The sequence below is a fragment of the Zonotrichia albicollis genome, chromosome 1, assembly GCF_047830755.1.
Source record: "Zonotrichia albicollis isolate bZonAlb1 chromosome 1, bZonAlb1.hap1, whole genome shotgun sequence".
Taxonomy (NCBI): Eukaryota; Metazoa; Chordata; class Aves; order Passeriformes; family Passerellidae; genus Zonotrichia; species Zonotrichia albicollis.
Genome location: NC_133819.1, coordinates 51,132,464 through 51,159,888, shown reverse-complemented (window position 1 = coordinate 51,159,888; position 27,425 = coordinate 51,132,464). Strand labels below are relative to the sequence as shown.

Below are 27,425 nucleotides of genomic sequence, written 5' to 3'. Positions count from 1 at the left end.
TGCAAAAGAAGGAAGAATTTCTCACAGATTTAGTATATATTTTGCAGCAGGGATGGCTCTCTTCAGTACAGCGTACCAACAATGTTTTTCTCACCCAGCATTGCCTCACTAATTTGGATGAAATCCTGCAGGCTGCAGCATTCAAACCTTACATGGCTGTGTAGTGAATTACAGCATATAGCCACGTAAATCATTGGCATAACAAGATATTCGGAGTTTAATTGGGGATGACATGAATGTAGATGAGCTGTCACATTGGCTAGGTATGTTGCCTCACAATCAAGTGAATTTTCTTTAAAGAAAGAGACTAATTAATGAAAAATAGTCATTCTTACTGCATTTCTAGTAACTGAAGTAACAACACGAAACTGATATTTTAATTCTAGAAAATCCCAGTAAGTAGCTAACTAGGTTTTGAAGTGCATGAACCAGAGGTCTTTAATTGCCTGGGTTGAACAGGGAAGTGACAGAATTATTTATTTACGGGGGTGGAAAATTTCACATGTGCTTATTTAGGTAAACATAGCTTTCAGATAATTCTGACATCTGGATGGTTTTTGACCGTTGAGAAACTCAATATAAAAAACAAATTATAAAATTAATGATAAACTATATATGAACTAAACCTACCCTTTAGATTGAAGCAGGAAAGTTTCCCTAAAAGTTGAAAGAAACATAGCTTTGGGTTACGGATGGAAAAGAAGTAGCCTATAATATATAAATGGAGGGTGAGAGGGGTATAGGCAAATCTTCCAATTTTAATGGAAGCCGCAGCTAGAGTTGCTTTGGCTTTAAACGTCAAATACAAGCACAGATGAATTGGCAATTATATGCTTTAACTGCAAGCACAGAAAAGACAAGCAAGTAAGAAAATTTAATTGGCATATTCTTGGTAATAATGCATTAAGATAAACTGTAGAACAATGAAGCCTAACATTGCTTATTGCTCAAACACTTACCCAAACCTAGACAGCCATTTAGTAAGTGATATGTTTAAAAAGCCAAAATACAGAGGCAAAAAATGATTTAAAAGCTTCCATATGCAAATGAAAAGCTCTTTCCTGTTATATTTTCCTCCACAGAGTTGTATATTAGCATTTTGGTAGCATACTTATGTGTAGCTTTATATTTCTTCAATTTGCAACTGTGGTATTTGCAGAGTAAGTAGCACTACCTAGGTTCATTAATGCAGCATTTATACTCTGCAACTCTTCATGTAAATACTGTGTTTCAAGGCAGCATTATGAATATTTCATGTGCTTTTGTGAGGTATTTTTCTTCAAGAGAGAGACCTTTATTGTTAATATGCTGCTTATCTAAAATGATTGGTTCAAAAATATTTCAATTGTATTTTTCTTCTTTTGACAAGCTTGCTTCTATTGCAATATCCTTTAATTATAAGATTTTGTAAATTACAATATGATGTCATCTTAATCTTACTTATTTGCTTGTTGTACCCTCTGAATTAGGAAACCTTGAAGACAGATAGAAAGCTCTTTCTGCTCCAGAGCATTGCTATTTGCACAGCTCGCATTGATGGAGAAAATTGCTGATGCTATAGCAGCTTTAGCAGCCTCTTATTTGGAACAATGGGCAGTTCAAACATTTAACATTCATTTTATTTCTGGGGAAACTTTAGACAGGTATTCCCTATTTCAAATGTAAAGATGTCTATAAAACCTGTAGTGATAGCTCTGAAATACACCATAGAAGTACTTCAAGGTATTTTCTTCGACTAAAATTACCCAGGGCATTTAAAATCTCAGCTGGAGAAAGCTGTTTCCCCAGAGCTATTCCTGTGCTCACGTTCAGCTCAGCTGGAGGCTGCAGACTGGTTGCCAGGAGGTAAATCCTGGATTTTGCTTGCCAATGTAACAGTTGAATTTCAGTCAATATTTTTAACTTGGTCTAGAAATCATCTCTGTTAAATAATTGGTTTTCTTTTGAGTGTTTGCTCTGCCTTGAGAAGTTTTTCCTGGTTTAGTCTACAAGGCCTGTACTGTCCCCTGCATATAACAATCCTGAACCCAACTATAGTACACTGTGGGCATGCCATAGACCTGAAAAGCATGCAGCTTTTCCCATTATACTGCACCTAGAAGGGACTGCTAATATCAGAGTCAAATATTTAATTAACAGGCACAGATACCATTTCTCTAATGCTAGCTAATTTAGAGGGTAGGTAAACAAGCGCAAACAAGTTGCTGCCCATTACTGTTCAGACAGTCCCCTGGTCAACTCTTTGGCACATTGCCTTCATTTCAGACAACAAAGAAAAATGTCCATGGCTGTGCCTTAGATGAACTCATATATTATTCAGTAAGTAGCCAGAAGGCTCATGAATACAAGACATTAGTCAGTTAAAAATACTGTATTGGGGAAGTAAGGATGGGTGATCTTTTTCTTAGAATATATTTCTCAAGCCTGAACTGGGCAAAGACCTGAGCTTTGGTATCGCTGCTTCCTGAGAATGAGACCTAATTTTTTCAGTAGTATCAAGTAATTTAGGTCTTTGTTGGAGTCTAAATATATAATGGAAGAAATTTAGACAAAGTGATGCTCATATTAAAGCATTATTTTATTGCAGTCCTCAAAAAAAATCTGCAGTTGGAAATGGTGTTTGCAGTAATGAGGATATTTCAGTTTTCTCTTCGTAGAAATTATTTCAAAAGAGTAATCAGAACGGTATCTTAGGAAAAAGGAAACAAAATAAAACTTAAACAAATTTTTTCCCAACATTTGGAAACAAAATGTAACTTTAAAAAGAAAGAAACTATTCTGCAGATGTCTATTTTCACTCTTCATGTCTCAAGTATCTATTCTCTTTAATTCCCTTGTAATTAATTCTTCAGCATATGGACAATAGCTTGTATTTGCCTAAACAAAAGTAAGGGAGAAGCATGATATTTTTCACAGAGAAAAGGTAAGAATGTGTTGCCGGGCTTGCAAGGGTCTTTCAGGGGTGAAGAGATAGACAACAATCTTGACTCCATGATCAGAAGGCTGATTTATTATTTTATGATACATATTACATTAAGACTGTACTAAAAGGAATAGAGAGAAAAGTCTCAGAAGCTACTAAGCTAAGAATAGAAAAGGAATGAATCAACAAAGGAGCTCTCTCTCATGATGTCCCAGAGAGAGCTTGGCCTGTGATTGGCCCTTAATTGTAAACATGCAACATGGGCCAATCACAGGTGCACCTGTTGCATTCCACAGCAGCAGATAACCATTGTTTACATTCTTTCTCTGGGGCCTCAGCTTCCCAGAAGAGGGAGAAATCCTAAAGAAAGGATTTTTCACAAAAGATGTCTGTGACAAAAATGTCCGTCTTTGGAAGCAATATTCACCATCTAAACCTTGTCATGTTTTAACTTTCCAAGAAGTGGTTACTGGAGAGTACAGAAGGAAGAAGGTATTCCTGTGTGCTAATGAATGTGACACCATTCCAGTGTGGATGGAGGGAAATCTTTGATTCCATATTGGGTCTCCTGGTGTGTCAGAGGAACCTGTCCAGATGAGCTCTAGCTGCTCTCAAGCAGCAGTCCAGTGAGGACTCCCCTGGGTCCGTATGGGGCCCGTGGAAAATGTTAATGTGTGCCACAGCCCATATTTTCCAGTTTTGAGTTAAACTATTCAAGATAGGAAGCATGAATAATTTCTCCATGATATATCTCCCTCAAAAAAATTATACTTCAGTTAAAAGGCCCTAAATACATCTTGCACTCTAGGACTAAAAATTTATTTCTTCAAGAGTCCTTTGGGAGTATGGTAGTATTTCTGAGATCCTTGAAGTACCTATTTACATTTAAGTTCAAAAAGCCTTTGTAAGACTTGGCAAACAGCCTCCTTTTACAGAGTGTTGAAGGGAACTTTTACAAACAAGTGGAAAGGGAGGGCAGGAGTGGGAGAAAATCTTTTCATCTCTACAGAGCACCAGATATTACCACTGCAGTGTAATTTATATGAAATCAATCTTTGCAATGAGTATTGTGCCTGTCTGTGGCAGTGTATCTCTGTTCACTGGATTTAGTAATCTGGATCTAGGTTCCAAAGCTTGTTCACTACCAGGGAAAGAAGTTATTACAGTCAGGTTATTCATTAGACTAATTTAAATATTAACACAACTATCACAATCTCTCACCCAGTTTATTCTAAAAAGGGAGCATATGCACATTTTACTGTCTTCGTTTTCTGATTTCCCCAAAACAAGCAGCCAATATTAAAAAAATAATTGAGGTAAAATGGTAAGAATAAAAAGCCAATGCCTTAAATAAATTTTAAATTAAAAACCATATGCCAACCTAAATCGAGGGAGAATAATTTAGATTGGATATTAGGAATTCTTTACTAAGAGGGTGGTGAAGCACAAGAACAGGTTGCCCACAGAAGTTGCAGATGCCTCAACCATGGCAATGTTCAAGGCCAGGCTGGAAAAGGCTTTTGCCCTGAGCAAGCTGTTCTGCTGGGAGGTATTCTTGCCTCTTGCAAGGGGCTGAAACTAGATGATCTTTAAGGTCCCTTCCAACCCAAACCACTCTATGATTTTTGTATTCTATGATTCTAAGCTTTTTACCATTTAATTTTGTTCTGAATATAATAAAGACGCTTAAATTTTTTATTACAGAAGAAATCTCATTAGGAATGAAGGAGAAAATAGAGGTTATTTTTGCTAGTCAGGGCTGGGTGGGGTTTTCCCTACAAAATTTTTCTTGTGCAAGTGTAATTTAATGTGTACACCATCTTTCTTGTTTTATGAAGGAAGGCAATATGGTTGTCTGTTTGCATGATGTTTATTGTGGTGCACAAGCATGACTTAGAGATAAGCTCAAATGCAAACACAGTGCTAAATTGGTCTTAGTTTAAAAAAAATAGCATTACAGAAAAGAAAAAAGGCTTAAGGTGGGCTTAACTCAGACAGTGGCCAAAACTCTTCCAGGCTTTTGCTCACTGCTCTCTCCTGGGGCATGGGCTTTTGTTTCATTTTGGTTTGTTTTGTTTCATTTTGTTTTGTGTTGTTTTGAAGAAATGTCTCTCCCAGCTTGTCTGGAGCCATTTTTTCCCAAGCTTTAGTCATGTATAGCAAAATCTTCCTGGGTAAGCAGAGGAACGTGTGACGACTTGTAAATTTTTTTTATTAAGAGGACATCTTTTCTCCTTTACAAGCTTACCTAAGTAGTGAAGTGCATTTAGCAAAAGAAACGTGGACAATGCATTATAGTGAAGCTTGATCATGCAAACACCCCATGGAGCGTTTCTGACCACCTTGTACACAGCAAATTCATAAAATACACAGACAGGTTTTAAGTGAGTGTAGGTTTTAAAGACTTTTGTGCACGCTCTTCTGCCTTGACCTGAAATTGCATGATTAAACTAGTATCAAGAATTTTTCTTCCTCTGAGCAACCTTATTTCTCCCTAATTGGAGAAGAAATCTGAGTATTAATTTTCACTTGTAAAGTTGCAAAGCAATCTTTGAGACCAAATTTAATTGAGTTTTTTATTTCTAAATTTCTGTTTACAACAGACTTTCTGTGTATTTTAACCCAAATCTCTTATGCAATTCTAATAAATTAGTCTAGTTAATATCTCATGTAGACACTACCAGCAGTCTCCAGCATTCAGTGTTACATAACTTCTAAAAAATTATTTGGTGAAAATTAATTTTCCTCTTTCTTGTATAACTTATGAAATAAAACAAGACATGTATTTTTCCTAAAATAACCATGGTAAGAAACTGGTGGATGAAAGATTTATTCTTTAGAAATACAAACACATGAAAAAGATATATGCTTGTTTTTTATTTTTAAAGAAGTAACATTTTTATCTTGAATATGTTTTTGGTAATATGTGGCTTTCTGCACATTTATACATATGAACATATTTATGAACATATAAATACATATTTTCCTCCTAATTTTAAAATTTTTTTCTCTGCTTGGCACAAAGACCCTGAAGTAGTACAGATGATACCATATTCCATTTTTATGCTGAATTAGAAAATTAATTAACTCCTTTGCTAAGGCTGAAGTTCAAGAAACATTGGATTTTGCCTTATCAAAATCCCAGTCACAAGGACAAGTGACTGTGATTTCCATTCAAATATTTCAATTTTCAAGTCATTGAAGAATTAAGAAGAGGTTTTTTTCAGATATGAGGATCTTTCAAAGTTATCAGTGAGAAGCACATTATTGTTTTTGTGAGCAGGTTTGTGAAACCTGCATAACCAATTCATATCCTCTATCCTAATCATTTCTATAGGCACAGCATAATCCAGCCCACTTGACTTTGTCGTCCTTGCAGCATTTGGAGACCTGAAATGAAAAAGTCAGACAATTGGCTAAATCAGACAGGAAAGAGATAAGGGTTACAAAAAGACAAGACAAAATCTTAGCCTTAGTATGGGCAGTGAGCTGTTTGCTGCTTTTGTGATTTGATACCATTAATAACACTGCAAGCAAAGGTTAGTTACTGTGTAACACCTGCAAATGCTCAAGAATGGGAAACAATTTTTACCGATCTTTTTAAGCCCTTTGTATAGCCTTATATTACATGTGACAATGAAACACTCAGTAAAATGATACATTAGAGACTATGGAACCAGAGATAGAGGCTGATTTTCTGGATTCTGTTTTCATAAGCAGTTTGCCCTATTAACAGCATGTGAATATACAGTCATAAGAATTTCTATGTAAATTATGCTATTAGCATCTTATTTACTTGAATGACTGCATATATATTAAATAAGAAAAAGGATATATAAATCCAGAGGTGTTTGAATTGGAAAGATATGTAGTAGTCCAAACACAATGGCTATAGAGGCAATTGATTACAAAAATACCAAATATCAGGTGATGGTTTATATACACACCTTTAATCTGAAAAAGTGTGGAATAAAAAAACTTTCTTCTGACTACTTTGTAATTTAGAGGTTTATCTGAAAATGTACTTATTCAAGATGTTATGTTTGTGCAAATATGCTGTACTGGAGTTATAAGGCATAAATATAAGCAAGCTATAAAATCACCAAAATACTGCATACCTTAAGAGATGGGGCTTTGTTTTTTTCAATTTTTTTTAATACTTTTGCTGTTAGTGCAACATGTCTTTGTTTTGGGGTTGTTTATCTTCTTCTCTGTAGTCTTTTTTCATACAGGATTGCAATGAATCTGCCACTTGCTCTTGGATGGCATGCAGAGACAGCAACTTCATTGCAACAAATCTCAAGCCATATAAAAATACCCACACAGAACATAAAAGCAGAGCTTTGCTTTTGGTTGCTAATGGAGAGCATTCAATATTTAATAAAAAAGTTACAGTGTTTTGCATAAATCCTTAACACAGCACTTCTGGTACAGAAAAAGCATCATATATGTGGACAAATCAAATATTTGTCATCAAGGTTGAAGTTATAATGATGAAAAAAGTGCCCGAGAATGAACAGCTCTACTAATATGAACAGTGGTTTTACTTGTCCACATACCTTCTGACTGAAAATACCAGCGTTCAGAAAATAATGAAATAAATTTTTAACTTGCCAACTGCAAAATTTATTCTTTTAATATCTGGAGTATTGCTGCCATGAGTTCTATTTCTAGAGATAATATAGAAACCTGAGGGAAATCTATAGAGCAGATACAATATACCACAAATACTATGGATGTAACAAATTGAAATAGAGTATGCCAGGTTTTAAGTACCTCATATTATTTAATTGCCTATGACAGAAGGTGTTTAATAGGCTTGAAGATGCAAATGACATATCCTACATGATATGATAATGATATATATCTATAGTTCAGTACATAAGAATTTCTCCTTTTCACTTCAAAAACTATTTTATTTCTGTTTTCTATTTGGCAGCAATGAGAATGAAAGGACTAAAACTTCCTTTCTGTTCTTAATTTCTTTCTTGTTAAGATTGCAAAAAGATAATATTTAGTACCAATTTTAGTGGTCTTTCTCCTGACAACATTTGCTCATTAGAAAATAGGATTAAATTGATTTAATAATCGACAAATAGCAGTCAATTGGTAATGATTTGCCATCTGTATTTAATGCTGAACTTGATGGAAAGCTAGTGGTAGAAATATTAATACCCTTTTAAAAATCTCCTGGACTACCTATTTATTTTAATATATTACTTTTTTGTATGCACAATGAAAATATCTGATGTTATGAAGTATGACGAGCTCACATACGTTCTTTTACCTATGTTTATTTTGTAAGCAAAATAATTACAATAATACTGCACAGGGAAAGTGAGTGTGTATATATATATTTTCCAGACCTGTACTAATGAGAATTATTTCATGTCGCTATGGAAATTTAGAGAATTATTTATGCCCTATTCAGGGGCTGTAATTTTTTTTCATTAAGAATATCTTTGTAATTATGTTACCTACAAAGTAACCAAAAATTTAAATAAACAAAAGGCCCCTTATGTGTGTGGGTCAGTTATAACCCATGTAATATGTAGCCTATTCACTCTATTCCTTGCTAAGTAATGACAAGGCTGTAAGCAGGCTTTGCTTTTAGAAGGTCAGTTTTTATGCTTGCATAAACCCCGACAAGCTACATTTCTCATGTCTGTTTTAATATGAATGGATGAGCCATTTACTGGTCTCTTTCCCAGTGGTGAATGCCCATTTCCTTAGCTCTGAAAAAGGCTGTTGTGATCAATCTTCTCATTACCCATTTTTTTTCCTAAAAAAATTATAGATAGTATTACCTAATTACCTAACATTACTTGAAATTACCCAAAGAGGAACTATCTGTTCCATGTATATCCTCCTGTAAAATCTCAAAAAAATTTTACCAGCATTTCCTCTCCTTGATACTACTTGTCCATTTCATTTGCTGCCAAGATAACCAGGCAGACTTGCTTGTTTCCAAGTCCAGTCGTGGATAATTTTAGACAAAAAAGCCAATTATTCCCATTATATATTCTACAAAACAATGCTTTGTGATACTGGAAAATTTCCAGAGGATTTTTGGAAATGTATATACTCTACCATGATTGAAGTTCAGTGTCTTCCTTTTAACTTTGCACCAGGAATAAATCAGTGTTAACTAAAGCCAAATGTTAAAAAAAATCTAATCAATTATTAGTAGACATACCTGAGACATTTTATGGTGATTTAAAATATTTCAGAAGATACATGAAACTGGATAACACTTTATTTTAACTATCTTCTCGTTAATGTGCTGGGAACCTTCAGCTTTGCCAAAGTTAGTGGCCTTGAAATGCAAATCTCAAAATACAAATTTGCCAGTTTTTAATATAAACTCAAGGTGGAAGTGCTAATGAAAAGTTACATTAATGACTTAAAGACCTATTGTATAACCTGGATAATGATAACTTTTTCCTGAAGCAAGCTGGTTTGTCAATATGAGTGCACATCAAAAAAGAAGCACAGATCATAACTGTGTGTTGTTAACTGAAACTGGATTAAGCTGAGAAAAGTCCAATAACCCTTTATTGGTACTGCTTTGTGTATTAAACTACAAGAGAGACTGTGCATGGAGAGACTGTTAAACAGAGATGACTCTTGAACTAAGTGCCATTCTTTTCTTCCCCAAAGTAGGTTCCTCCACTTACTTAGCTCACCTATCTTCTAGAGCAGGCTTGCTCTGTTAGATGAGGAATCAAGCATTTCCATTGTTAAGAAAACACATTTTCAGTTGGTCACCCTGTGAGCAATCTTATCGGGTGAAGATAAATTCACCGGATATTATCTGGATATTTATGGGTTTTTTTCTCCCAGAGAAAGGTGACAGAGTGGAGTCGTTTTAATAAGACCTTTCATCATTGAGTGGACAAAGAATAAGTCTTCCTTATCACTTAAACCATCTGCTTTTTCTGTACACTTTGTTCACCTAATAGTTTGAATAATATTTTGATCAATAATTAAGGTAATATTCAATATTCAGATAAAGATATATTCAGATAAAGATAAATGTGTGAAAAAAAAATTGAGGGTTGTCATTCAGTGTTAACACCTGATTTCCTCTGAGGTGGTGTGGGTTTATAATATGGTAACAAGGTGATCATGTAGGAGACAGTTTGGCTAAGAACCAAGTTTTCCAGGCATCAGACAAGTCTGGATTCAGAGGAGATTAAGACAGCAGCACACTCAAGAAGTTGCCTGTACTTATGAATGATCTACAGTTTAAAGAAACTTTGGTAAAAAATTGTCAGTTTAGGACTATACCTCCCCCCTCAATAAACTAAGTTAAATTCTGTACTATGTTTCTTTAATAAAAATGAAAGACATGCGAGAAATTCCATGGTGGTTTTGAATCACAGTGTCAGTGTAATTTTAACTAAGGAAAAGTAGCCATTTTAAACATAACTGAGGACAAAATTGTTGTAACTGCCTTTTTTTCATGGTGATTTTAATGGATGAAAGATTGAAGAAACACCACCTTATAAAATTTAAACTAATAATGCTGAGTTTATTATGATAACAATCTAAATTCATGTAGTAGTTTCCATGAGGCAAGATGAATGGTTATCTTGAAGGTGACTTGTCACCTGTATCTTATGTGTTTTATGTCATGTAGTAACTAATTTTTTTCTTTTTTCTCACTAGCAAGTCCAGAAAAATGCAATTCTGAATATTAGTCCTTGAGTTCCCATGTTGATGATAAATAAGAAGAAAATACATCAAAATTCTGGTAGTCAATGTTTTTTAATCTGTTGTAATCAAATAAATGTAGTTGAGTTTTGCCAAATTACAGCTGTTACAGCAATTCATATTTGAAGGGAAATTAAATCTAAAGGTGTAACTTTCACAAATGAATTTTTTAAGGTCATTTTAAAAACCACCAGCAAAGGTATTGGCAAAAGCAGGTTTAATATAAAATCAAAAACAAAACTAAGTTCATTGGCAAAGTTCCCTCTACTACTTATTGAGTGGTTAAAGCACACAGAGGGAAGAAAGGCAACCCAAAATCAACTCAGAAATTACCTATTTATAATCTGAGTGGGAGGCGGGGAGGGAAAGGAAAGAGTAGAAAAGGATAAAAAGGCATAAGGAAGACCCTCCTGTTGAGTTGCAAGGTTCAGAGTAGACCTCCTTGCTAAAATAAATCCCAGACTTGACTGACAGGTTTGGCCTAAAGATTTAACAGCACTTAACCGATACCTGAATTTAAACATTTTAACAAAGGATTCGTCTAGAATTTACTATAGCACAACAGTAGTCACTCACTGGTCTAGCTTACTTAAAATTTAAAGTACTTAGGATCCAGGAGAGCAACATTTATATCACATTTGCTATAGCATATTCATAACTACTACGCACACAGACCTGAAGGAGCATATAAAGGTGCACCTGTGGAAAACTCCCCTTAAATTCACTGAAATACATCAGAGGTCTTTGCATCTTCTCAATGGACAAAGGGTTGAGGAGTGGGGTACCAGCCCAGGGTCTGTTGCTGTCATTCACCAGTCCTCTTTACAGCAAACTCTATTCTTCCCTGGCTGTGAGAGATGTCCCACTCAGAGTGAGGTTGCTGGTCACAGCCTGGTGAGGTCCAGGAAAGCCCAAAATGTCTCACTTAAGATCACTGTTTTCAGGGTTTCAAGAGAGTGGGCTTTAATCATAATAATTTTTCATCCTGGCCACAATTCAGGGTAGTAACTCTCTCTGAAAGTTTGATAACAAAAATGCTATTCCACTTGGGTTGTTATTCAGACAAGAAAAATAAGTTTCCAAGGCTGCTCACTAAAAAACAGGAGCTTGGTCGACAGCACTAGTTTCTGGGAACAGACAGTGTTTCTGATAAGCTCCAAAAAAAAGCTTAGCCCAGCTGCTGCTCATTAAAGCTGAGGCCTAACAAGAATTTCTCAGCTCACAGTGTGGCTCAAGGAGTGGGGGGGATGAGCCACCACAGTTATGAAACATAGGAAATGGATACTGATTGTGGCATTAATATTGAACTTTTTTTTTTTTTTACAACGTTGTTAAAAATTGTCTCAGAAGCCCATGAAGATTAAAAAAGTTCACTCTCATGGCAAAAGATTTAGTAGCTTTGACAACTTAATTTTTCATATATGTATAGTTAAAATTAAACTAGTTTTTTCTTCTGAGTCAATCTGTTTAGCAGGTGGATAGTAAGATGTCTTTTATAGTTCTTTTTTCTCCTTACCATGAAAAGAATGAATACATCAGACAATTGCCAGTAGCAAGAAATGTGAAAGAAAGCCTTCATGCGTCTGACTCATTAAGTTGAAACTTTTCCATCTGCATTCACTTTGTTAGCTCACAGAAATGTTTAATCAAGAATTAGAAAGACTGATGATAACTTTGTGTTTTTTGTTTAGGTTGCTTTTTATAGAGACATAATTCCAAATGAGATGCATTTCTCATGTCAGTGATAATGAGCCTATAAAGCACTTGGTATCTTTCTAAAGTGCAGGTGCCAAGTGTGATTGTGACATGACGATGCCTAGAAATGCCTGTAAATATATAAAAGCACCAATCTGTGCATTTGTGGGAATGTATCAGCCATGCACAAGGACACAAGGTTCCTAATAGAAGATGAATTCTACTTATATTTTGATTTTTTTCCAAATAAAACTTGTACTTCTGAATCATTTTGTGTAAGCTAGGTTTGGTGTACCTAAAAGAGAATCTTTTCTGTTGTTGTGAAAAGATATTTATGAAACATAGCTATTAGGTAGATCCCATAATTATCTCCACAGAGATCATTCTAGAAGTAGCATTCATTGTAAAATACTTCTGATTAGCATCACCAGTGTTGATTTTTAAAGTAGATTTATAAATCTCAATGGTGGTGAATGAGGATTCCTGTCCTGATGAAGAGTAAAGCTTCTCTCCTCATTACCTGGGAAACATGTAGAAGGATATGGGATTCTAAAGATTTTGAGGAGAAAAGTGGCAGAAATTACAGAACAATTTTGTAAACTAAATGCCTGTTCCAGTTCTTTTAGATAAGACAACTTAAATGAGACAGTAGATTGCCTTATATTAACTGTAAATTATGTTAAAGTATTTTAAAATGACTGAATACTGTTAATGTCTCCAAAAGTGGCAGTCGTCACCAGCTAGGTTTATCTATCTTCATTGATTAGAATGAATTTCAATGCACACTATTTTTATGCTTGCTTGCACTGATCTTCAAACAGTGATAATTTTTATTAAATTAAACATTTTAAATGTTCCCATCTTCTTTTGTCTTCATAAATTTCAAAATCTTGTCACCAAAAAATTATAACAGGCTCCTTACTGAGTATAAACTGCACCTTTCCCAAAACCAATTATTTTTTTAAATGTACAACTCAAGATGAATTTATTTAAAGTTTTGTGTCAGAAAGGATCCCACACTACCTAGAAAGCAGGCTAAATGGTGGTCTAATTAAAACAAACTTTTCTTTCACCACAGAAATTGCTCATTGTAACTCTTCCCAGATTTTGACTTAAATATTTTGAGGTAAATTGAATGACATTTTTTTTATTTTCAGATGCAAATGAAAGAGATTTTTTGTTTTGTTTTTTTTTGGTTTTTTTTTTTTTAGTCATGTTAGCAGCCTAGTTTATTATTAGCACCTGAAATGTGTTTATGATGTGGAGGTGGGTTTTTCCCTTCCAAAGGTGCTGTTCTATAAAAAGGACTTAGGTGTTGGCTGGGACTCTTTTTCTGTAGTCTTATATGTTCATTAAACTCCCTTATTTCCCAGTAAAAGAACATGCAGCAGCAATACTACAGTGATTTTTCTGCAACTAAGCCCTTCTAGGGCATGGGTAATTTATAATATTCTAGAGGAAGAATGTTTCTCCCTCTAAATCAACCTTTTTCTGCTAACTGGCAGCTGTTCATGCAATGTATGTTTCTGAAATTCTTGTTTGAACAAGGTAAATAACAAAGGATGTTTAATATTTGAAGTTGCTAGATTTTTGAATTATAGATTTTATAACAAAATATTGGTTTCAGAATGATAGCTTAAATTATTAAGATTATGCCTGCAGAAGTTCTGTGGCTAACCCTCTAATAAAAAAGGGAAATAATTGGCTCTTGCTGATGGATCTGGTTAGATTGAAGTATGGGAAAACCATCAATGCCATGAAAGTGAGGATGATTAAATGCCAGATTCTGTATCTGGGATGAAGTAACGCTGGACAAAAATCTGAGTTGGGAGAAGAGTGGCTGGAGAGCAGCACTGCAAAAAGGTTCTGGGGGTTCTAGTTGAAAGGAAAATCAAAAGGAGTCAGTAGTGCTGACCCAGAGGATGGTCAAACCATAAACACATTTCCTGGAGATGGGGTTAATAACTCTATTCTAAACAGAAAAATATTCTATTCTATTCTATTCTATTCTATTCTATTCTATTCTATTCTATTCCTTATAGTCCCACTGAGAAGATCTGAAGTGCACTAAGGTTGATCAAGCAAATTGCATTGAATAAATCAGATTTTGTTAATTTTTTAATTTATTTATCTAATTTATTTTCTGGGGCTTTGATATTGTCAAAATGCAACCTTGTCTAAATGCTTCTTTATTGATAATTTATTCTTATTTCCTGTAATTCTTTTAATAATACAGCATGTCATATTTTGAAAATGGATTATCAAGCTAGAGAGACCACTTCTGGTAGGAGCTTAATTAAGTTTGTGTAGTAATTGTGGAGTGTTCCTAAAATTCTGTGCTTCACAGGGAATTAGCTTGTGGTTAAACTGAACTAGCTTTTACCCCATCCTCCTAGTTGCTAGACTTTATTAAAAGATGCTGAAATCTAATTAAATCCACACATATAAATTATCAAAGTCCTTTATTGTAACGGCTTTCACAAAGATGATTTAATTGCATGTGGGAAAATACTGGGCATCCCAACATCTTCTATCCTAGTCATTTTTATCCTATGCATTAAATAAGTGTAACAGAGGACCACAGCATGCTAAAATTAGTCCATGCTGACATTTACCTTTCTTGGCCTTTAGAAAATTCTAGGTGTCGAATGTCATACAAGTTAGTATCACTAATAAAACAACGCTAAATCATATTTTGTTTACACTAATTACTTTTTTTTCCCTAAGAGCACTTTGCAACATTAATCTGTCAACAAGAATACAGCACTTTGTTTTCCCCCCTCTGCCATCTGTAGTTGTTCCTTCTTTAAGGGAAGAAACAGGTATACAGGATGTCAGTATTCCCCACATACGTGTTCTTTTGGAATACTTTAAACATTTTACCTGGAATCTTAAGCCTTGTGTAGACTTACAGGAAAGTTAAAATCTGGTCTAACATACCCACTAAAGAGCAAAGACTCCCAAACAGTGCTGTATGACAGATTACTGTTATTTTTACTTCAGCTGAACTATACTTTTGAGCCCAGATGTCTTTCACAGGAGAGAAGGAGATTGTGTTCTCTTCATGTCCCTTGTTCAGTGATTTGAATTTTCAAGGGGGATACAGAAAACAGGTTTTAAATCCCCCTTTTTTGCCTTAGAAATGAGCTCAAAAGTGTCTCAATGTTTACTCTGAGACTCATCTTAGGAGACTTTGGAGACTTAGGAGACTGAATCTTCTACAGAGTATGCACTTAAGAATTTCTAAGAAACTGTTCTGCTGGACTGTAGGGGGACAGAATATAAGAAAATAAAGATATTGTAGAAAGTAATCTTACCCCTAAGGAGTTGCAGCTGGGCCAATTATCAAAGATTAGGAGCAGGCCTGACTTTAACAGGCCACAGCTGTAGCCAATGAGAAGCAGAGTGCTATAACAGAGTGGGGTGGCTGATTGGAGAGTGAACTGCAGTCAGTTGGCTGTTTTGTGAAGAAGAAAGAGTCAGTGCTCTGAGGAGATGTTAATGAGAAACACCAAGAAGGTATGAAACTTTTGTGATAAGGAGACAACAGTATGGAACCCCTGCAATAAGATGACAACACTGGAGTTTTTGGGTTTTAAAAAAATTATTGGATATTTCTTCAAGCAGGAATAGGATTGATTTCTCCCAGTTTTGGGTGATTTAAACTGCAAGCCAAAAATAACAGCCAATCAGCCTTTTATTTCTCTCTGTTTCTCTCCTTCTTGTCCCATCCTCCAAAATACTCTCAGGGATTTAAGAAGATATGAATTTCTTGTCTGTTTTACGTTAGCAGGGTAAAGTCACTTTTGAAAGATATGCAGAGAAACTTTCTATAAATATTGAATCAGTCAAAACCTGAAACTTTTTGAGTTTTGTTTGATTTTTGAGTTTTTGTTTGAGTTTTTGAGTTTTGTTTGATTTTTTTTTCCATTTATGGTGACAATTATTTATTCAATTTGGCTAAAATAATAAGTTTGATTGTCCCAGATTTTGAAAATACATGTACAGCTATCCAACCCACCTCTATTCTGAGTTTTTGAAGTAGCTTAGTAAATTACAGAGGCTATTCCACAAAAAAACCCCGAAAACCTAATAAGTGTAAAATTTTCAGGTTTAATGACAAAAAAAAATGATCTTCAACATAGAAAGGTGACCTAAGATCTTTGCTGCCTGGGTTATATAGGTCAGCTATCCCTGTAGGCAAGTGTATTGAGAATTTCTGTGGAGAGAGATCTGGAGTTATAGATTTTAGACTATAAGGAGGGTTCTCCTGAAGAGAAATTCTCCATTACGTTGGTTTTGTAAGTGAGGTTGTCTTTTATTTTAATTGAGCCAACAGTACAAGTGGCATTCTTTTAGTTGAGCTCCAGTAAATTATCAGTAATTAAAATTGTTGCAGCAATGCCTTTGAGGCTGGAGGTTGAAGAGCCTGACATCCCAGAACCTGGCAGAATAGAGATAATCTGATCTTTTATTAAGCATCTGCTGCTGGGAGTTGTCCAGTTTTACCTACATTAGCTGTCAAGATGTTCTGGACAGCACGACTATTGCAGATTTGACTCAACAATAAATTATAGTCAATTGCCCAGTAGCTATTAGTTCCTCAGAAAACTTTCCTGGTGTTTTTGGGAAGACCAAGTGATATTTGTGCTTTTTTGTTTCCTTGACTTATTTTGGCAAAGTTGTTTTCTCATCAATCCATAAAAAAAAAATAAAAAATCCTACCCTCTTGTATAATACTTAGCTCTTACTTTTAACCAGATAATTGATATGTCTTACTTAAAGTGTAAGACTGAGAGGAAAACAAGGGTCAAGTTATTTCATCATCTACAACAAAAGGGGAGTGTGACTAATAAGCCCCAGTTGCTAATCTTTAAGCTGCATATAATAGTTTTCAAACAAAGTTGGAGACTTGGTTTGTGGTAGCACGTGCAAAATACTGAAAAATTATCCAATACGAATAATTATTTCTATACCACTGAAATTCCTTAGACTCTATGTGTACGTTAGCACTGTGTGTGTCATACTTGATGTGTATGTGTCATGTTCATACACTCTAGTGTTTAATCTGTATAGTAAAAAGCAGATCCTGAAAATTCATATCTATTTTGTCTGGATTCCTTCCAGCTTTTCAATACCAGAAAAGTATTCTTGTCCCCTGAAAATGTGCATATCCCCTAACAGAGGATAGTGATGCTCATGGGGAGCACTCTTTGCAGTGTCCTGCATGTGACCTATATGCTGTCACTCTGATCTATCTAGGGATCACTCTGATTCTGAGATACTGGAATCAGACAAAAAAAAAAAATGGTGGAAAATAATCAGAATCCTGATTTTAAAGATAAAATTTTAATGAAAAAAGCAAACAGGTAAACTACCCTCTCAAAAGATATTGTAGCTCAAATAATCTTGTCACTGTGGGAAAAGCCAAAATGCTGATTTTAGCTCTGCTGTCATCTTCCACACTGAGTCTTCTGGGTGCCATGTAGTGCAGCAGCATTCAAGCACTCTTGATACCTGAGTTCAGTGTTGCATGGAAATAGCCCAGGTTTTAAGTGATGCCTGAATAGAGATGAAATTTGGATGCAGGCCCTGGAAAGTCTTGCTGATAGATGGATGTTAAACGCTCAGGCATACATCCATTGAATTCAAAATTAGGATGTTTATAGAATATATACCTGTGTACTTGCTAATGTTTTCTGGACCAATGGGACTTGGGGACAGGTGCTACACATACTGCAGCAGCTGGTCAGAGGGCTGTTATCTATTTCTTCTGTTAAGGCAGAGCCATCTGATTACCAGAGCTATGCACAGCCTGCCATGGTAAATCCTACAACAGACCAGCAAAGGAAAAGATTTTATGTGGTTTCTGACAGGAAATAAAGTTTTTGATGTTCAGGCACAAGATGGGTATCACTGGAAATATTTGATCCATTCAGAGATAAGATAAACAGATCAAAATAAGTGAAAAATGCAACCCTGTTTAATTAGGTCAGCACTAAGTGCTGTGAAGACGGGCTTCTGAATCAGTTTGTGGTTATGGATATTGAAACAAAAGTGGAGAAGAATCTGCTGGCTTTGATTTCCAATACAGGTATAAAAATATACATGATTTCTCCATCCTTCTGTGAGGTTTATTATAAGGTAAAAAACAGGCAGTCAGGATGCCCAGTGCAACCTAATAGGAATACATTTGAATATTGTGCTGAGAATTAGGGTCTTGATTTCCCTGCATCTCAATTTGCACTTAGAAATTAAAAGGAAACTTTCAAGAATATTTCTGTTGACACACAATTTTAAATTGTAGGAAGACAAATGTTTATATCATGTGAAAAAATGACTAAAATAAAAAAAAATGTATGATAATCTTAAACAGATTATCTTCTTCCTTTAACCATTATAGAATATGTAACAAAATAGGTTTGGTGAATAGATTTATGTCTAATTAGCAGAGCAGGAGGAGGTAATACAATAAAGCCAGACAGTAGAAGGAAATGTTGTTTAGCAGCATGGGGTTCAGGTATTAGGAAGTCAAATTTTTACGTAAAGCTTCAATTTGGATCTATGAAATATATCAGAATACCATGTTTTACATCCTTTTGCATGATTTAATCATCCTGCTCTTGGGAATTGAACATCTTTCAAATACATCACAGGAAACAGGCTAAATAACTCTGAATGATGATGATGATAACCTGTCTAACTAATGTGTAAAGCTAATGCAGAAAATGCCTATTATAATGAAAGGGAAATCAGCCAAAGCACAATATCCTTTCAGCAGCTCTCTTTATAGGACTTATGGATGTAGTTTAAAATATGTCTTTAAGAGGTGTTCTCCCAGAGGTTTGAAACAGCCTTTAAAAGGCACAATCTTTTCTGCAAACTCAGAGGTGTGGAATACATGGAAAGCAGCCATCTGGTTTATTTTAAAAAGTAGCCATGAGTGTTTCTAGCTAACCGGGAGCAGTTATAACACAAGCTGTATGAACACCACAATTGTTAGGCAAAATATATTAAATCCTTTCAGATTTTTCTTTCCTGTTTTGGGCTCAGAGTTTCACAGAATGCGTTTTGTGACCCAGGATGTGGCAGTCATAACGAAGTCTCTACTGCTGTCTTGCCAATAGCCTTCCTCTGGCTGTGTAAGGTAGCTAAACAGCCACATTTCCCTGTCTTCTACCCCACTGACAAGGAGAAAGGCCTGTTCTAGAGACCAACATGGTCCCAATAAACCACAATCCAAGAAACAAATTTCACTTCTAAAACCCCAGTGGGATTTTTCTAGCAGTTTCTCATTTTACCTTTCCAAAAACTAGTTTTTAATATGCCGTGTCCCATGTTAATTAAGGTGAAATTTTGTTTGTTCTCCTTTATAGAACATGAAATAATTATCCCACATTCTTCTAATTATTTCTGCATGTGTGAGAATTTTCTTTTGCTCTCAACCTGTACTCAGGTCTTTTGCCTGTGTCATTCCTCTTCTGTCCTTTTAGTTACTTTTTGTTGTTTACATTTCTGGATGCCTTGAAGTGCATGGCCATGAGCTTACCTGTGATAATTACTGCTTACATTATGTCTAAAAACTTCTTTTCTAGACAGAACCTATGATTATATACCATTAGCATGTACAGGCCTCAGGGAAATCACAGCCTCTTTGTGATGTGCTCAGGAGTGCACACTAACATACTGTGTTTGCCTTCAAACATTTAACTGAATCCTATGATCTTAAAAAAGATGCAGCTAGCATAATTATAGCATGGGTTTCAAAGGACTGCTTGTGGTGGAAAGAGCTGGGTAAACACCAAATGCTTTATAGTGCCTAGGGTGAAAAAAAAAAAGAGTATCTACAAGGGAAGGGAAAAGGAATAAAGAAAAAATTTGGACTGTAGAGATCTGAAACTCCTGTAGCACAATTCAAGCATTGCTAATGGATGTAGGAAGGGCATGTAATAGCTGCTCTGCTAGCAGCTATGCTTATGGGAATTTCTGTAGGAGCCCAAGGTAAGCTTCTCGCCTTTGGAGGGCAGTAGCTAAATGTCAGCAATGCAGTCCAATTGACTAACCTGTATTCAGTATTTTTCATGGAATACAGTTCTTGTGGAATAATTGTTTGCCAGTCAGGCACTCAGAACTAGTCTAGCTGGAGCAAATTGTGCAGATTTGGTAAGTGGTCCATAGCTCTGCAAGTCACAAGTGGTTCCCATTCCTCCTCTCAGGCTGGCTGGGACCACTGAACATAACTACCATAACGGCTCTTATCCTGAACATAAAATAACACTGAAAATTACAAATCGCTCAGTACCATCAAGGAATCTTCTGAGGAACCTACAACAAAAAAAAGTTTTATATTCATGGCAGTCAATGACATGGATGTCAGTATTACTGGGTTTTGATTTACTGTTTGAAGCTGATAATGAGTGATAATTTTTGAAATTGAAAAAGCCACAGTAGAGAGAAAATGTGCTTTGGATTTTATTGCAGAGAATAAAAGAAGTTATGTCTATTTAAAATATAAAAGTAGATATGAGTGTATAGAGAGAAAGTGGTTGGAACACTCATTGTACATATTTCTTAGGTGGTATTTTTTAAAATTTAATAAGAGTCCTAATAGTGATTTACTGAGAAATTTTAAAACCTAACAAGAAATATGTCTCTTATTCACATAATTTTTCTTTAGTGAGATGCAACAGCTGTCCACCTTTCAAGTTGCTCATGTGAATGTGTCCTTTTTCTGTGTTTTGCAGTGCCAAAGTTTAATAAAAAAAGCAGCTCTTTGTGCATTTGCAAATATTTGTTGAAGTTATCTGAAATAATTAACATCCTTTGAATAGTAAATTTTCATATGTAACAAAAGCTGGTGAGATATGTGAGTTATCAAGTATTCACAAAAGTCATTGTGAATGATGTACAATCTTTGAGACTTTCTTTTGTGAGAAATTTCCATGTAATAAAAATTGAGAAAGTATAATACAATAGTTTGCTTCTATAAAGTTGCATGAGTACTCAAAGTGTGTTGAATTGCAAATTCAATGTTCAAAAACTTATTGTTAACACATCAACTAAAAATGAAATATTTGGGTCTGCACTCACACCTGAGTGTATCTGTGTAAGAAATCTTAAAAATATCTGTGGAATGAAAGTATTGACAACAGAAGTCATACCAATTTAAAAAATTTCAGCTTTGGTTTTTGTGTTCTTAAGGAACAAATTCTAATTTCCTCTATTTCTTTAGAAATAAAAATTTGATTTCTTTTGAAATGGTTAATCTTGATTAGTATCTTCAATGCTTTGCTGAAACTGCTGCATTATTCCCTTCCTTTATTAGTATCTGAAATGGCACTCTACAATGGAAAGCTCTCAGACTTAAAAACTGGTTAATTCTCTATTAGGCCAGGTTAGTCGAAGGAGAAGTATAATGATGAATGAAGAATACACTCATCAAGTAAGAGTTCCTGCAGATATGAGTAGTGTCTTAATATAATGTGCTAAATTAGCTCTCAGGTGTTTAATCTGCATCTTCTGCAGCTCAGTGCCCTGTGGCGTTGCACAGCTTTCATGAAATGCTCTCCTGACATACCTGAGTTTCCAGCTAACCTGATGAGGACCATTGGATGAAGATGCCAAATGGGTCTTATATTTAGCTGGCACCCAGCTGCCTTCATTTGAGGAGAAAAAATAAATCTAGCATCTGGAATGCAGAAACAGACACCTGCCCTTATAAATGACTGGGTCTGTGAGCTTATGGAATAGGAATGAAATACGAAAACTCTAGGGCTGGCAAAGGCATTATTAAATTTCTTCCTTGACAGAGATACAAGAACATGGGCATGTCCATTTTAGTGGGAGGGTCCAGTGCACAAGCTGAATATGAGCTCATGTTTGACACAAAAGAGGAGCCATGGCTGTTTTAGATCTGATGTCTTAGTATGTGTTCATTTATGGTCATGACTAAAACTACTGTTATCCTGCTTTGGCAAAACTATGCAATTGCAGTAATTGCATTGAAGGGCCATAGAATAAACATGGCTGGGAAGAAGATAATTATCTGGAATGAAACTGTTCATTTTGCTTTAATTTACCAGGGAGGGACTGATGCTGTACGGATATTAACTTCCTGAAGGGCAAGGATTTAATACAGTACCATGCTTTTATTACATCTGCTAATATTAACTGTCTTGAATAAGTTGAATGTGCAAGATGATGTAATTGCATGCATTGCCAAAACACCCACATCTATAAGTAAATACAAGTGCATTGTGACTTATTTTCCCATGCTTTCTCCCACAGAATTGTTTCTGTTTAATAATAATTGGTGTGTGGGAGAAAAATCTTACAACAGCACTTCTCAGTTGAAATTGCTTGCTAGATACTGAAGAGGAGAATGCTGTAACATGAACTGTTCAGAGGTCATCCATTGAAGTAGCCAAGCATAAATCTGTTTCATTTTCATTGTTGTCCATTTCTATAATTTAAGTTAGAGTGAGGTTATTTTATTAGACCTCTGGAGTTGTCTTCTTTTCTAAAATCATTTGGATATTTTAAAGGCTGACTTGCAAGAGAAAGAATAGAGGTGCAGTTTGCTTTTCCTTTACATTATTTCTTCATCCATTTTCAATATACCTTTCAGCTGATCTATATGCTTTCTTATATTCAAACAATTTCAGTAGTGTACATTATTCTGCTTTTTGTAGTTCTTTTTAGAAACTCTCTGTGGGGAGTTGCTCTGCACCTATACCCTTATGTAAGAAAAAAAAATCTCCATATCTTCACCTATCACATTCTACAAAAACTATTACCTAGGATGATGATCCCATTTTATCATGGTCATAGAGGTCATTGTAGAAACTATCTATCTAAAGGAAGTGCTATTGTCCTGAACACTGAGCAATTACAAATCAGAGAGTTCTTGAGCCTCGTTTTGGAGAAGGAAAGAAAAACTGGTGCTATTGGAGCTAAAGAGGAGAAAGGATCAAAAGCAATCCATGCATGTGAGATTTCTTAAGAGTGTGAAAGGTAATACTGTGTATAGCTCTAAGAATAGTAGGCTAAAATGCATTCATTTGAAATTGTTTCCCTAAGAATCCCTTTAGTACCAATAAAATTGGAAGAATCTTGGGATTTGAATGCTATAAAAACTGATTGGAGACTTCTGTATTTCCTAGAGACTGCTTCTTTTCATTGTGTGCATGTTTTATAGTTGTGCCAGTTGAAAAGGATTTTAAAAAATTGCATAGAATCACATTATTTACACAACTGTATATCTGCTACATGCTTGTAAAAATATTATAGAATGAACAAAGCATTGCAGATTCAGAACCCATGAAAGACTGAGGAAACAACTAGGTGAAACTTGGACAAATGGTGAAATTTTGTTAGCTTAAGTCTGTGTAGTTTGTGGAATATGTTGCATGGTTTACTGAAAGAAAAGGTGCTGTGTCAGTAGATTAATTTTGTTTTCTCATTTTTAATAATTTTTAGGTGTGAGAAGAAAACTACTTCTTTCAAAAGTACTAATGTTGCATGATGCTAGGAGCTATAAGTGAGACTGTAATCTAACAGAGTGGAACAGTTACAAATAACTGCTTAAACAAAAAAAAAAAACTGAGACAAATGTTCTTGGACATATATGATTGTTCTGGAGACATTTGATTACTTTTAAAGAATCATAGACTAAAACCACTTGCTCAGAAATTCCCTAATTGTTTGGATGTGCTGCAAGTAGGAGACTTTACGATACAATACTGTATGTAAAATAAATAAAGTGCCTAAATAGTTAAATAGAAGAGTGTTGGTTTATGGTCACACATAACTACAGTCATGAAATACATTGAGGTCTTGAGTGGTTGTTAGGATACTTAAATGCACTATTTCTGTAAAATTTTCTGTGCTTTAGAATAGGACACCCATCTGATGAAAAAATTGTAACCTCTGGAACTTTGAACACTCATATTCCATAAAACAGATTTATGTTTCCAGGGAGAAGCTCTTAGTGTAGGCCTTGTTTCAAGCCTGATTTTGTTGAAACATAAAGGAGACATCACCTGATGTCAAACAGAGTCTCAGGTTTCATAGCTCCAATGCCAGCTGGATGTTTCTCTACTCCCTTTGAACTACAGTGATAAAGGATAAGGAAGATCTGATCTTTCAGATCCTGATGAGCTGTTATACAGTGCTTAGGACCAGATTCACGACAGCATAAAAAGTGTGAATTCTAATAAAATGAGAGGCTTTTCAATGCCTTTGTGATTTCAGGAATGAAAAGGCAGGACAAAGAGTTGTAAGTTAGAAGAACTGTCATGCTTGGCTGTAATTCAGAAACAGAGTTTGAGCAGTGTGGATCAACAGCTCACCTGCAAACAGATGCCTATGATTTCTCATGAGGAATTTCTGTGTGCAGAAGAGACTGCATCCTCAAATGTACAAATCTGTGAAGAAGTGCAGTGTGTTTAGTTGATTCTTATAAAAGAAAAGACTTATTTGCATCTAGAAAGCAAAAAAAGCAATCCTGCTTCCCTGGCTCGGGAAACCTAAGACTGCATGCAGTGTGTATTACTGATTTTTTGCATTGAGAACCAGGTATGAAGTCTTGAAAATGTATATTCTGAGCATTATGTAAAATATCAAGCACATTTGTAGGCATGAGAAAAAACTAATTTGCATATTCTAATGTTATAAACAACCACAGCTGTTTGGCTTCATTAATATATTGCCAGTAAAAAAGTAGGTCAATAGACATTTGCTTTTTGTTCTCTGAGTGAGCTGTCAGACTAATGGATGTGCATACATGGCAGGGGGCATTCATCATAGGCTTAATTTCCCCATAACTTATTGGGAAAACAAGTTCAGATGAGAAAAGTTGGAGATAGTGAAACACTATAACTTTTAGGATTTGGTAGAACATATGTCTCTGATATGGGCAATTGCAACTCTTACTCATGTCTCTCGGGGAAGCTGCTTTTTCAGTCAGGTCTAAGATGGACCTATATTGCCATGAGAACAATGAGACAATGTGATTTATGTCAAGACAGATTTTTTTTTTTCTAATATCTCCTCATTTTACTGTTCCAAGACAGTTGGCTTATGACTTGAGTTTGCAATCGCATTTTCTTTTTTCTTGTTTTGTTTTCAATGATTGTGGCATTTCACAGAGAATCTATTTGGAAATCTGTCTCTGAGGCTTGTCACTAACTGCTGGTTTTGAATAACTCATGGTAAGCTGCTGAACTTGGCTCAGGGATTTAATAGAAGCTGTTTCCCTGTATGTATGTTCATTGCATGATCTCTCATATACCTTGCTCAATGAGAATATTAAAAATATGACAGTGGTTTTGTGAGAACATGCAGTTTAAAACTAGGGGAAGGAAAACTGTTTCCTGTAGGTAATCTTGATTCCATAAAGTATGTAAAATACATTAATTTAAGCATAAGAAAGAATTACACAAGTTGTGAACTGGGATTAATTAATAAATATATGAACATTAGAATAATGGCTTGGCTTTTCATCATCATTGCTAAACCTTTAAAGTAGAAGCATGCTCATGTAAGTAGGTGGAAGTGAAGGACAGTTATGGTTGTTCGTCTTCAAAATTTGCTCTTTTTCAGCCCAAGAAGGCTTAAGGAGAAATATTTGAATAGCTAAAGACTGAAATTTTCATCATACCAGCTCTCTTAAAAATAGCTCAGCTGCTATTATACAAACTATTTTAAAATTACTTAAATATTCATTACTTGAATATAATATTTATTCTGTATTGTAACTTGAAAGTAGAATTTTAAACCTCTGGGTATTCATGCATAGCTCTTTTCTCATTTCAAAGCCATAAATGCAGTAGAATAAAAATTTGAAGCATGTAGAAGAAAAAACAATATACGCACATGACACAAACATGAGAAGCCTGTTTCTCAGTTTCTCCCAGCGCTCAAGGGAAAATTCTTCTGGAAAGTGCTTCAGATTGTCAGTTTCTCATTAGTTAATTATCCACTAATATATAGGTGAGAGGTTTTTTTATTTACATGCTGTTGAGTCACTCTAAGATATATCGAGGCTCGTGTTAATACGTGATAACACACACCACATGTTGGAAGCACAGGGCTTCACCTTCCTTCTGACAACACTCACAAAGCATATGTTATCTCTCACTAACACTTGCCTTCTTGTCTCTCACTGCTAAACTGAATCCCACAATCGATTGCACATCACACGTGACAGTCTTTGGGCTTCAGCCAGTCCTTTTTTGACAACTGGCTCTGGCTGTGAGGAAGCAGTCTATTATTAACCCAACATTATATTAAAGGACTTATTTAGGAGCGAAATAGAATTGAGAGCAAGTTCTGCTAAATTCAAATATGTAGTTAGTAAGATTATGACTAAAACAAACCAATGAAAATGTAAAATATGAAGTTTTGCTAGGGATTCATCTTTACCATGTCCTTGTGCAGGCAGGCTGGAGTGAATAGAAATGTCACATTGCTGTCTTGTGGTATGGCTGAGAGGCCTTGGCACAACAGGGAGAGCTCTCCAGGCTGCAGATACAGTTCTTCTTTGTGTGAGGCTTCAAGCACACAGCTGTCTGCCATCCAGCCAGCCTGCAGGCCTGATTTGGAGGCCTCCAATGCTTCCCTGTCAAGTGTGATCATACTGAGGATGCCCTACTTCTTTTAGGTGAAAATTTTGGAAGAACAGCCGAGAAAATGAAGAGGCTGATATTGGCTGGCTGTGAGGGATGTTTAGGCAGCAGACACATAATGACTCTGAGGGCTTTCTCTTTTTGTCTCTACAAATCAGATAGCTAGAAGCCTCTTGTAAACTCTTTTGGCATATAAAACTGAGCAAAATAAATGATTCATTCCTAAAGATTTTTTTCATATATCTACTATTTTCAAAAATGTTTTTTAAGAAGTTGGGAAATACTCAAAGCCCCAGAAGAGAAGGATAATGAAGAAGCTTGTTTTCCCCTTGAGAGATTAAATGAAACATGCATGGTAGCCCTTTTTTTTTTTTTTTTAATCTTTAACAATACTTCAGTATTGCAATTATTAAACAGAATTAAAAATAAATGAAAGGGTCAAGCTCATTACTGGGAAAAGCTGA

The 27,425-nt window shown here is 35.3% G+C and overlaps 1 protein-coding gene and 1 long non-coding RNA gene across 2 annotated transcripts in view; one reads left to right on the top strand and one right to left on the bottom strand.

The window, feature by feature from the left end:
• Positions 1-27,425, top strand: part of CNTNAP2 (contactin associated protein 2) — a 1,022,680-nt gene that overhangs the window by 102,710 nt on the left and 892,545 nt on the right. The gene's annotated exons all lie outside the window — the stretch shown is intronic.
• On the bottom strand, positions 5,824-26,387 carry LOC141729159 (uncharacterized). Its single transcript, XR_012580434.1, has 3 exons — positions 26,210-26,387; positions 24,685-24,759; positions 5,824-6,313 (listed from the first exon to the last, which is right to left on the bottom strand). It is a non-coding gene; the product is annotated as an uncharacterized LOC141729159 (long non-coding RNA).